This window comes from Carassius auratus, unplaced genomic scaffold, assembly GCF_003368295.1.
Source record: "Carassius auratus strain Wakin unplaced genomic scaffold, ASM336829v1 scaf_tig00216098, whole genome shotgun sequence".
Lineage (NCBI taxonomy): Eukaryota > Metazoa > Chordata > Actinopteri > Cypriniformes > Cyprinidae > Carassius > Carassius auratus.
In genome coordinates, this window is record NW_020528407.1 from 35247 (window position 1) to 48352 (window position 13106).

Here is a 13106-nt window from a genome sequence, read left to right on the forward strand (position 1 = left end):
CTGCATGATTCATAATATAATTAGTCCTGTTTATAGCGTTATCATTGGGGGATGTTACAACAACCAAATTTCAGCAATGATGACAACAATATTAAATTAAAAAAATTATTGATACAAAAACTAAAAATTATATGCTACTTAACACACTTGTTTAGTGATAATAAAAATGTTAAATGTTAATTATCAAACTGAACTAAAACCATGGAAAATATAATTAAAGTGTTTATTCAAGTAAATGGTCAGTAATAAAGAAAAAAAAAAGAGCAGTGAGTGGTCAATTTAAAAAAATATTTATTATTTAATATTATTATTATTATTATTATTAATCAGGCTGCATTGTTTTATAATTAATATTATTTTATATATTTTTATGTTGTTTAATGCATTTAATGCAGGCTGCATTAACACTTCATGTCCCAAAGCACAGATCTTATGCTTTGATACAAACTGTTTTCTTTCTCTTTTTTTTTCCTCCCACTTGATTCATTCACGTTTTCCTACCAGAAATTGTGTCAGAAATGAAAAACAAAATACTAAATATAAAAAATTAAATTAATAAAAAATTAATAATACATTTTTTTTTTATAAAATTAAAAGATGGTTACATTTATGTTCATAAAATCCTCTAAAGATTAGTTGACAGGTTTATTGGCTGGTTCTCAAGGGACACTTTAGGTTAATATTTTAGATCACTGGGGATGCTTGGGAAACCCTCCACTGTAAGCTATAGTCTTATATAGAGGTATATTAAGTTTATTAAATGCCATCTTTGGACCAGGGATATCAGCTGTTTTGTGTAACTAAATTGTGTATTTTAGCATGGTTGGAACACTGTATTTCCCAGTAGCCAGGAACAGAGCTACATTTATTAAAGAGTTTCATGACTCTATTTAGTAAAGCTCAATCTGATTACTAACACTCTAACCTGAACCATCCTTATAAGGGTTCAGCTCTCACCCGAGTCACTCGGCAGAACCTCCACGCTCCACGCCTCGCTCGTCGTCTCAGAGAAGGTAGAACCGTACGGATCCAGAAGCACCGGCAGACACAGCAGGCTGCCCAAGGCGTTCTCCGCAGCAGCCCCTGAGGAGAACACACACATAAGAAGCACACGGGTATGAGGCGTCTGTGATCTAAAGCAGCAGGTAGGCAGACTGTGACAGAGATGGCCAAAGGTTAATTGCAGCCTCCCTCTTCACCCACAGACGCAGACACGCATACGCGGTATCATCAGGGTTGTGACTTTGAGGTGTGGATCGAGCCGAGCATCACTCATAACCTCATTATTCTCTCAACCAGCATCCCACACAGCGCCTCCTCTCTCCGAAAAACTCCCAACAGGAGCTATCGCCTAACAAGGCAGAAGAATGGAGATGGAGCGCTGGAAGGGGAGGGGAAGAGTGAACAGCAAGCATGGCGGGTGAGGGAGGGGGGGAGGGAGGGTTTGATGGTCGGGCGGAAGCGGAGATCATGAGCGCTCCGTATGAAGCTCTCCACAGGTCACGTCTCCCCACATCCCCACGCATACGCACGCGCACAAGGGCAGGTTTTGTGGGCCTGCAGGAGAGCTTTCCCCCGCTGGCCCTGTTTACAGTGAGTGAGGCAGGGGCTCTGGGCCGCCCGTCTTTCAGGTGCATGATTAAATGAGTGGCACCCGCAGTAGTGAAACAATTAGAATTTCTGCCTCATTATCATGGTAATCTTATCAGTGGGATAATGAGGTATTAATGGATATTTAATGTGTATCTCATAACCCAATCCCTCGGAGAAAACACATAAGGAAATCGCTGTAAATTCACTTAATGATGGAAAAGTCCCCCAACGCCATATTCCGAGGAATGAAAAATGGAGGATGCAAATGAGAAGGAACCAAGGTCAATAAGACTGCAGGGACTGTGTGAATGTCAGAGAGAGGGAGGCGAGAAAGAGAGAGCACACGGAAGATGAGGGAACAGAGTGAAACGAAGGGGTGGAGGGAGCGAGACCGACTGAATGACAGAGGGAAAAAAAGAGATGGAGAGAGAGATGAAATGTGGAAGCAGTTTTAGGTTGTTCTGCACATCACTCCATTTCTGTACAGAAATGTTACAACCACTTGACATTTTTAAATCAATAAACTTAACCCTAGTCTTGATTTAGGAAAGGCTGAACTAGAGACTAAATTTATTTAGCCAAAACTGCGAGTTGGAAGAAATACACTGCCATTCAAATGTTTAGGATAAGCAAGATTTTTTTTTTTTTTTTTTTTTTTTAAGAAGTACCTTTTGCTCCTCAAGGCTGCATTTATTTGATTATTTGATTAAAAATAGAGAAAAAAAACATCAATACTGTGAAATATAACTACAATTTAAATCAACAGTCTTTTACTTTATTATACCTCAAAATATAATTTATTCCAGTGATGCAAAGCTGAATTTTCATCAGCTATTACTCCAGTCTTCAGTGTCACATGATCTTTCAGAAATCATTCTGATTTATTATCAATATTGGAAACAGTTGTGCTGCTACTTTTATTTTTGGAACCTGTGACTTTCTTTTCAGAAAGCTTTGATTAATAAAAAAAAAGTAAAAAAAAAAACCAGCATATTCAAAATAGAAGATACATATTTTGATAGTGTTAGATATATTTTCTAAACTGTTTTCAGATTTTCTAAATTAGCAATAGCAATCTAATTTGAAAGTCTTAATCAACTTATAAAAATGGTTAGATTTTATAATAATAATGGCTTCAAATATTTATTGTTGCTTAATATAAATGAAAATGGCTAAAATTATAACTGATTTGTAAGAATGTCTTCAGTATGAAAACAATTATAGAATATAATTAAAATCTACTGCTTTCTTCAGCTCCATATTTGAGAAGTGCAACTTTTCAGCTAACCACAAGGTGGCAGTAATGGATTTGCTGACCATTATGCCAATATGAACCTTGTCTCACTGTCATTTTTCGAACTTATCAAATGTGTTCCCAAAGTGAAATTTCAATTGCAAAGAGAGGAACAGCTAAAGGTTATATGAAGTTGATATGACCTGTATGAAACTACCACATTACAAAAAAAGAATAGCATTGTAACTGTAGCCATGACTGCAATCTGCAGTATTTGCAGAACTGTAATCGTACCAGCCATCTCCTGCAGTCGGTCCTCATCCATGTTGGGATCAAAGTCACTGCCCAGGACATCAGTGCTCCAAGTCTCACTGACCGTCTCAGAAATGTCCCTGTCATCTGTCAGCCCCATCATGTCCCGAATCTCAAACTTACGCAGCTTATCGTCCAAATTGTCCTGTGTAGTGGCTACATAAAGAACAACCCAGAGTAATAATGAAGATAAACCACTCTAACTGTAAAATTCCACAACAAATCATATTTAGTTTGTTGCGAGAGATGGTGAAATACTCTAAAACACACATTCACCTTGTTCATGTTCCAGTAGTTGCAAGGCCTCTGCACCATTGCTACCAGACGGTCCTGGTCCTCCTTCTGACACAGACTCCACCTCCAGGTCCAAAGAAGAAACTGAATTGGAGCGGTTAGAAGGCCCTGCAAAGAGGCCACATTTATTCATATTAACTAACAAGCTACTACTAACTTAGTTGATGGTATTATTCAAAAGAACACTTATTGCAACAACAGTCCTTACACAATTTTTTTTTAAACACAGTTAATATCCATGTCTGGGCTTAATGTCTCTGTCTGTAATGTAAAGAATTTTTTTTTTAATGAATTAAAATTAAATGAAATATAAAATAGAACAAAATCAAATTAATTATTTAATTAAACAAAAATTAACAAATAAAAATGAAATAAATAAAAAATTATATTAAAATAAAAAATTAAATGAAAAACTGAATTAAATAAAAAAATATATATTATATAACATATTATAAGTAATTTTATTACACAAGGTAATAATAGAAAATAAAATGTCAGGTGGATATAAGTCTCAGACTCAGACCGCTGGCTGAAAGTCTGATGCATATGGCACACAAAAGGGAACACTTCAGGAATGTCAAAGTTGTCATCGGATTAGTTGAATTTGACAGAATTTCTGGTGTGTGGCATTCTTTAATGTTCCGCCTGGAAACAAAGATTCCCAAAACCCAAACCCCCTCAGGAAAGAGGAAATCTGTCGTGATTACTACTGTGACGACTAGCACTTATCAGGATCAACTAAACGTTGGGCATATAAAAGTATGTGAAATATTTAAAGTTTCCAGCATAGAATCTTTAAAATACATCTGAGAGTTTTACACACTGTTATTGTGGCGACATTTCCACGCCTGGAAACGTGACGCTGAAAGAAACAAATGGTGATTGGTTGTTTGACATGTTGGTCAAACGGCCTCATGGCCGGGCGTTATCCAATAAAAGCTGCCATGGATTTCAAACCTTCAACTGTCAGTCTGAAGGTCTGGCTACATTAAGACTAGGTGGTTATGGGTCAGCTTATGTACAAGAGAGACATCTGCTGGATGTCTGGTTAAAACACACCCTCAGAAATGCCCTCCAGGTTGTCACTGCAGAGGGAGAAGCGCAGCGTTTTGTCAGGTTTGCCGTGCAGTTTGGTGTCATCAACAGGGACATCTCCTTGTCCACCGTCTCCAAGATGCAGAGTCAGAACCTACACACAGACACAGCAGTCACTTTCCAATATCAATATACCTGTCAACTACTACAATTAGACCTTCACAGCATGACAAGATTCTGACCTCGTTTTCAGACATCATCCCAGGTACGGTCTGCAGTGAGGTTCCCAGCGAAATGACAAGCACTTCCTCAGGTGTAACCTCCTGCAGAGACTCCTGGGAGCTGGCTTCATTCTCGCCCTCCTGAGCCACGTTTGATCGGCTTCGGCTGCGAGAGCCTGCTGGGTGAGGAAGAGCAGGGTTAGAGAAGCGTGTTAGCAGAAGCCTGCATGAGAACCAGCACTCACAAATGCTCAAAAACCACGACAATAACACAAGAGTGTGGTGGATGAGGAGATACCCCCCGATAATGTAAAACGCTTTGAGTGCTTAGAAAAGCGCTATATAAAATGTAAGGAATTATTAATAATTATTAAGACATAATCTTTTAAGAGACCTGTGGCAAAATAGCTTTTACAGATAACACTTGTTTTGTTCCAGACTGCTTTAAGACAAATTGGATTGCTTCTTTTTTATGGCTGATGGAACCGAATTATAATGTGTAAAAAAATGAAACTGGAATGGATAAAACAAGAGCAAACAAATCAAATGAAGAAAACAGCTAGTGTGGAGTATGATGGAAAAGGTGCAGGGGCATCTTACAAAATGTATGCCACTCATAAACAGTCTTGCTTGTCTGAGCAACTACAACTACATTTATATTGCTGGAGGCAAGTAACGTAGCCCAGATGTGCTACAGTGAGAAGTAAAATGCATAGCAGGGACACACACGGCAGACACAGCAAGCGCTGGAAAAGAATGGGTGAAGCAGTGAGAGGCTGGACAGGGGTATTTGTCGGTCACGGCAGTGTGTCAGGGTTACCCACCAAATGGGGTTACTAAGGGTATATGAGCAGACAGGGCAGTGGCAGAGGGCTCCCAACACGTTATGGCTGCCAACTGTTGTCCTGATGATTATTGGCAGCAAGGCAAGAAAAAATGTGGAAGAGGCAGAACGGGGAAAACAGAGAGTTGGTGGATAAGATAAACAGTGTGTAAAAGATCAGTAAATGAGTGTAAGAACAGACAGTAGTTAATTAATAGAAGTCCACTTAGCAGTGTCCATGTCTAATTGAGTTGTACAGAAGAGATATTAGCTGTTTCAGCATGCTTGTGACTCCACTCTTAAACCTCCCACGCTCATAACTGATTTCTATATATTAATATAGGTCAACATGTAGCTAAGCTTACAGCACTATGCTCCATGTAAAAAAAAAACTAAAAAAAAAACATATCTTGGCAAAAATCATCAATTGAAAAAACCAAATTACCTTGATTAAACTTTTTAAATACTTTAATACTGAAAGAAAAATGATTGTTTTTTTTTCTGATTTTAAATCAACATTTCTTTGACCTCAGTCATCTTGGACTTTTTCCTCTAAGTTCATTTTAAGATGTCTCTGCGAAGAATAAATGGGATGCCAGCTAAGATCTTTTGTTGAATTCTAAAAATATGTATTATTTATTTATGTATGTATGCATTTGTGTATGCATGTACTGTATGCATGTTTGTTATGTTGTCACCCTCTTATTTGAAAACAAAAATAACAATAAATAGTAGTAGCATTATCTTATATATCTTATTATAAGTAATAGTATTTCATAATCTTATTTAATCTTTGATAATTTGTTGTAGTAGTAGAAGTATTAGTAGTGATATTATCTTATTACCATCATATATAATTAGTCACCAGTAAATAAAATATTATTATTAAAATATAATTTATTTAAAAATAGCGAGTGTGCGTCCTCAACTACACAATCATGTAGACAACCAGTTACTAATAACATGGATTTAAAGGGATACTCAACCCCAAAATACAAAATGAAAACCACCCCACAGAAGAGCGTACACTGCCTACATTCAGCGGATGTTCTTCAAAACGGCAATGTGGAGAGACACAGAGGAGATAAGTTGTTTACTAAAGTTGTTATTTTAGTTTTTTCTTCACGTATAAAAAGTATTAACGTTACATTATGGTTGAACCACTGATAGCAGATGGACTATTCTGACGATGTTTTTCATACTGTTCTGGACCTTGTAAGTTACTTGGCTGTCTATGGGACAGTCACAAGCCTCCCCGGTTTTCATCCAAAATATCTTAAATTGTGTTCCGAAGATGAACAAAGTTTTTATGGGTTTGGAACGACATGAGGGTAAGTGATTAATGACAAAATTGTCATTTTGAGGTGGAGTATCACATTTAAGTTTCACATCCTTAGTGCACAAAACTCACTTTCAATATGAACATCACTGAAAGTAATGATACTCATACTTACAGTTCAAAAGTAAGTCAGATACCCTTCTTGACTTACTCCGTAGGAATAAATAATTTATCCAGTCCTTTTTTAACAATTTCAAAGAACCAGAATAAAGTGTAATTTATTATTGAATCAAATTATACTCGACTGTACTAATTGTAATCGCTCTCTCCAAAGAATCTGCAGCAATCAACATGTGGTGAAGTTAACGTAGAATAGAATACCAATAGGGAGTCTGTTCTTCTTGTTGGCGGGTGTGGTCACTGGAGAGAGCTGGGGCGTGTTAGAGGGCGTGAGCTCCAGGCTGTTGCTCTTTGTCGTGCGGGACTGAGGTACATTGACTAGTAGGGTTTCCAGAGCCAGGTGGTCTTCTTCTCTGAGCTGATCTCCTGCAGTGACACTACGCACAAAGTCCATCTGAACACACAAATGAGGATAAAGACATTTATTTTTTTCTTTGCCACAAACATGCCATCAAGCAATCACTTAAAGTTCATATCCAGTGAAATAAGGCCTGCAAAGATGTACAACGAGCTTTCTTAGGTAATTTTTTAACTCATTCTCAATCAGTGCTGGTAATTAAAGCAGGTGGGCCTCATTATTCAGCCATCATCATTAGTGAATTTCAAACAGTGAGTCTAATGCAATAACAACATAGGAGTCGGGCTAATTGGCTCTGTAAATGACAGTGTGATGATGAACATCTTGCTGCTCCTGCTGAGAAGAAAAACACAGGGAAACTGAGGGTTATTGGCTCTTGGTAGTGTTGGACAGGAAGAGTTAAAGCATTAGGACTGTAAAGGTATGCAGTATGACGGTTACTGCTATATTCATGGGACGGGTTTGGACATGTTCTGCGGAGGTTTGAAAGAGGGTGAGGTAGAAGAGTCATTTTTCATTGATCTGAATCTTGTGTAACAGCTAAGTACTGTAAAAGCGCTGAGATGTGTTTGGATTAGGGCTAATAAAAAGTGATTATTCAAGTTAAATGAATTACATGACACTGATTAATTAAATGAAGTGCAAATTATTGCACATCAATACTAAATAAAAGCTCTCAAATGAAGAAAATTAAATCCTGCTACAATAATTCCAATGCCTTTGATTTGGCATCACAAAAAAGTGTCTTTAGAAGTTTTGCTTTATCATCATATAATTAGCATAAGCCTGTCACAGGCCTAGTGTTGCTGAATTACATGCAGGTGATTAAACACATTCATTTTAGTATCACATTATATTTTCTAGAATTGTAGTAATTACAATTTAAATGGACCATCTTAGTTTACTGAAAGTGGACTAGTTTGAATATGACAATGTTAGGACATCCAACTGTCTGCTAAACTGCTCAGAAAAATCATATTATAAACATTTTCATGAAGCCTTAACATTTCAGGCAGGAAAAGGATTTGAAACTGCAAAAGAATTTATATAAGTCATAGTGCAAACCTATTACGAAACTTCAGACCAATATTTTATAGGGATGTGATTTCACTGTGATCATGTGAACAACCAATTAAGCTCTTTTGTACTTCTGATGATGTAATCATAAAACTCAGATGAAGTTAAAAGGTAAGTTAAGTTCACCCAAAAACGAAAAATTCTGTCTTTAATTACTCACCCTCATAAAACCTGTTCTTCTTCTTCAGAAGACAAATGAAAGAGATTTTTGATGGAATCGGAGAGCTCTCTGACCCTACCATAGACAGCAATGATATTACCATGATCAATGTTCCTTGTTACATATCTGTGCATTGATCGTGGTAATATCCTCGCTGTCTATGGTAGGGTCAGAGAGCTCTCAGATTCCATCAATATACCTTAATTTAAAAAAAATGAACGAAGGTCTGGCTGGTTTGGGATGACACAAGCGTGAGTAATTAATGACAATTTAAATTTTTGGGTGAACTATTCCTTTTAACTTCTTTCCACACATCTCTTTCTTCCACTGCATTACTTACCAAAGCTAAAAAGCTGATTATGAGTCATGTAAACCACCGTCCGTGCGAGGCCCTCCAGTAAATTCATGATGACATAGGTGGAGTCTCGACAGCTCTTCCACCGATGAACGACATCCAAAAGGCAGCAACACATGTCTAAAAGATGTGCAATGAGTCAATCCTCAAAAAGAGTGATGGGACATGTTAATGAACCATTTACAATTTCCTGGTTATGATTGAATAGCGTTAACTACCAACGCACTAATAACACTATTTGCGTAATACTTTGTGCAGTTCTGTATATATGGAATACCCAGATGACTTTTAACTGATGATTTAACTTTTTAAAAGAAGGAGTTTGTTTAATAGCATATAAAATTTTATGGTTCAGATTGTATTAAGAATCATGAAATTTCACTGGTGTCGGTTGGTTTCCACTACTGAAATGTTGCTATTGTTATCATATTACATTTAAACTGGCCAGTATGCAATACACAAACAGTCTATGTTAATCTTCAATATAGTAACAAGATGAAAAAGACAAAAAAAAAAGGAGCTTCAGAAATCTGGGTTTGTTTCTTACCTTATCAAACTTGGATAAGCTGCTTTTACGTCGAGGATCACCATCATCTGCATCAGACATAGCTAACTGCTGCAACAACTGCCCCACCTAAAACATCAAAATTAGGTGTTATTTTTTTAGAACATATTAATATCACAGCCAGACATTAACCACAAAAAATATTTGTGTCAGGAAAGGGTTTTATTGACTTATAGGACTAGATGTCTTTCTGTAGTGTCAGCCATGCTGGTGATTTGAAAAAGCAAAAATAATCACATGACAATTTATGAATAAATTATTCTTATAATTTGGTTATTTTAACGAAATAATTTTGACTGACTGAACTGCAAGTCATAGAATTCACCAATGTTTAACTTCAGAATCAAAACTTGAAACGAACTGAAAACTGTACTGCTGCTCTGTACATGACCCTCTATATACCATACTGTAAAAAAATTGGTTTATGGGACTTAAAGCAACTCTTGTAGGATTAGTTCAAGTTACAGTAAGTGTTTCATTTTAATAGATATATTGTTTTGATGAATTTTTTAAATGTTTAATGCTTATATATTTTGGTACAAAATAAAACAGTGCATAATCTACTGTCCTACTGTCAGCCATTTTTAATTTCTAGCTGACAGCAGATTGAGGAAAGACCCTCACAGTACAGTTGTTTTGTTATAATACTGATGCAACAGCATTAGCCCCTACCTGCATGAGGTTGAAACGTGCCACCTCCATTGATGGTTGCATCTGAGATGATGCCGTACTGTTCAGGGTTGACGATGGCTGGACAGATGAAGCAGGTGAGCAGCAAGTCGGTGCACATCGTCCTCACCTCCCCGACCTCTAACCTCTCCACCCCGTGTCAGCGTCTTATACATCTGAGACATAATCCAGCGCAGGCTCTGTGGGAAGCAGTAGGTGTTCTGCTTCAGGTAGCCAATAAAGGTATTGACAGCGGCTACCAGCTTGGCCTCGTTGGCCTCCACTGCAGCCTGAACTTTCCTGCGGTACTCATCTGTGCCTTTCTCCCCAAACAGACGCTGCCTGCTGGGCCGGGGTAAAGCGCTCGATCAGTTTGGCTGGATCCGTCTCTAGATGATCCTCGTCCTCCACCAGCAATTGCATGATGGGCTCGTGGAGGGTTGCAAGTGAGGAAAAGCTTCGCTGAATATAGGCCCTCAGAGAAGAGTTTGAAGAGGATGCTGAAGGCACACGTGCCTCGCCTTAAACAGACGACGAGGGTTGTCACTTTCCTTTAGCTCAAATTCCACCAATAACGTAAAAACCTGGACAAAGCAGGAAAGGGCACAATGTGGTATGTGGGTATAAATAATCCAGGGATAGGCCAACATCGGTCATGGAGTGCTTATGTCCTGAAAAGTTTAGCTCCAAACCAGCAAAAAACCTCACCTGTCTGTAGCCCTAGTAATTATGAAGACCTTGATTAGCTTGTTAAGGTGTGTTTGATTAGAGTGGACGCTAAACTCTGCAGGACAGCGGCACTCCAGGATCGACGTTACCTACCCCTTAGGAGTTGCACGACTACTGATTTATACTAGTAAATTTTTTATTAAAAAAATACTTGAGTTACTCGACTACTCATGTTTCATGCTACTGTAAATTAATAGACATAATAGCAGCTAAAACACCTAATAATACAGCTGCTGTGAAGTCTGTTAATTAAAAAAAGAAAAAGAAATGTTGTATATTTAAGGATTATCTATATTTAATTTAGAATTTAGTGTCTGATAGCTTTATTCAATTCTGTATATTCCCTACTTGCTGAAAGGCACAGGTAAATAAGCATTTATTATAATGGGTTTATGTGAATATTGTTTCAAGCTAAATTATAAGTTGTTATTTTTTAGAGTCTAATAAAGGTTAAAATGGATAACTCTTTGGCTATAATCAGTGACTGATTTTTGAAGGCACTGAGATCGGCAACATCTGAGCACACAGTGCCCACACTCTCCCTCTTGTTCGCTGTTGTGGTTAACAGATCTGTCTAATATGGATAGAAGTCTGTCTAATAATCATATAGAAACAGTTACACAAAGGAATTAATGTATACAAAAAGTATTATAACATTTGCCTTTATATTATAAGTACGTTAACATTAATAATACGTTAATAATAAATAGGCAACGTTAATACTTTGTAGCTTGCCATCAGCATTAAGCAAATATGCATTTATGTCATTTAAACAAATCTTCAAATGACAAACGAACATTTAATATCACAAACTTTGCAAAATTAGTCGAATACAGCTTTGAGATCTTGTAAAGTGTGCATTTTTATCCAGCATGATTATCCGCGTGTTCTATGTGTGACGGTCGGACCGTGTGAATTGAATGCTTTAAACTTTAAACTGTGATTTCAAATTATGCTGTGCTATATGCATTTGCGCCCACTGTCATAATCTTGGCATTTTCACTGTGTGCTGTATGTCAAAATGTGTGTTACCTGGCTTTATTTGAAAAATATGATTTCCAATTCACACATTCCCAGAATATGGAGATCGGTTTACAGTGCTTACTTCCTTTTTAGTTATATTTTTATTAAAATTTATTTATTTGTGAAAACTGTAATCTAAAGTATAAGTATGTTTATTTTACACATGTATTTTTTTTAATCCATTGTCAAATGATTGAAAATTTCTTAAATATTAATGAACCACTTTTAAAAAAACTATGCATATATATTTATTTTACCTGCAACAGGTAGCATTCATCATCTTGCATGATGCAGTTGCCATATAGGGAGGTGAAGACCGTGTAGATGACACCCTGTGTGTGTTCATGATTGAGTCTTCTCTCTGCCACCAGACAAGATGCCACCAGTCGTGGGTTCTCCCTCAAGCGGCCAAGAACTCCCCGTAGATGCTCTCCTGAAAGCCCAGTGTCTTATAACCATCCACAAACTGTGTGTCCTCCAGAAACCTTGGCATGCTGACAGCATTCCGCAGGAGAGGCCTCCGCACTAGAAAGGAAAGAATGCATTCAGAGAAGTGGACTGCACAGAATCATGTGATTAAATCTGATCACGCTGGAGATGTACTGTAATGAATGTGAAAATGCAATTCAGCAGTTACAAGCTTATAAAATCCCAACTGAATATCAAAGTGGCTGTCTTGAACAAACTTAGATGTTGTTTAAGATGTTTCTAGCATCAAAAACGTTTAAAAGAAGTTTTGAAAACCTTTGTCGAGGTTTAGCAATAAATTACCCAGAAGTAATTTACTCAACTGCATGATGTTCCAAACCTGTATGACTTAATGGATTCATTTAACACAAAAAAGAGAACTTCTAGAGAATGTACAGACTTCTCTCTTCCATGAATGGAAAGTGAACAGGAATCCAGGATTTTATATTATAATTGTATTTCATGTACCACAAAGAAAGAAATTATTTTTATTTTATTAGGCAATCCGATGTCAGGACTTGCCAAGCCAGAATGCGCATTTGGCTCTCCCTAGTTTCAACCACTGAGATAATCCACAATGTGATTTTAGCGATTGTTCCGGTTCAGTTGATCAGGTAATGAGTCATGAAAGAAAATCAGGAGGAGAGCCTGCTAGTTTTACTGGTCTGGAGTGCAGTCACCTGGGTTGAGGATTGCGGTCGAGGTTGATCCTTTGCTGTTTGGCGATCCAG

The 13106-nt window shown here is 37.3% G+C and overlaps 1 pseudogene; it reads right to left on the reverse strand.

Moving 5' to 3' along the window:
- The window catches only part of LOC113097048 (GTPase-activating protein and VPS9 domain-containing protein 1-like), a 29787-nt pseudogene extending 16685 nt beyond the window's left edge, over positions 1–13102 (reverse strand).
- Positions 13103–13106: the final 4 nt, after the last annotated feature.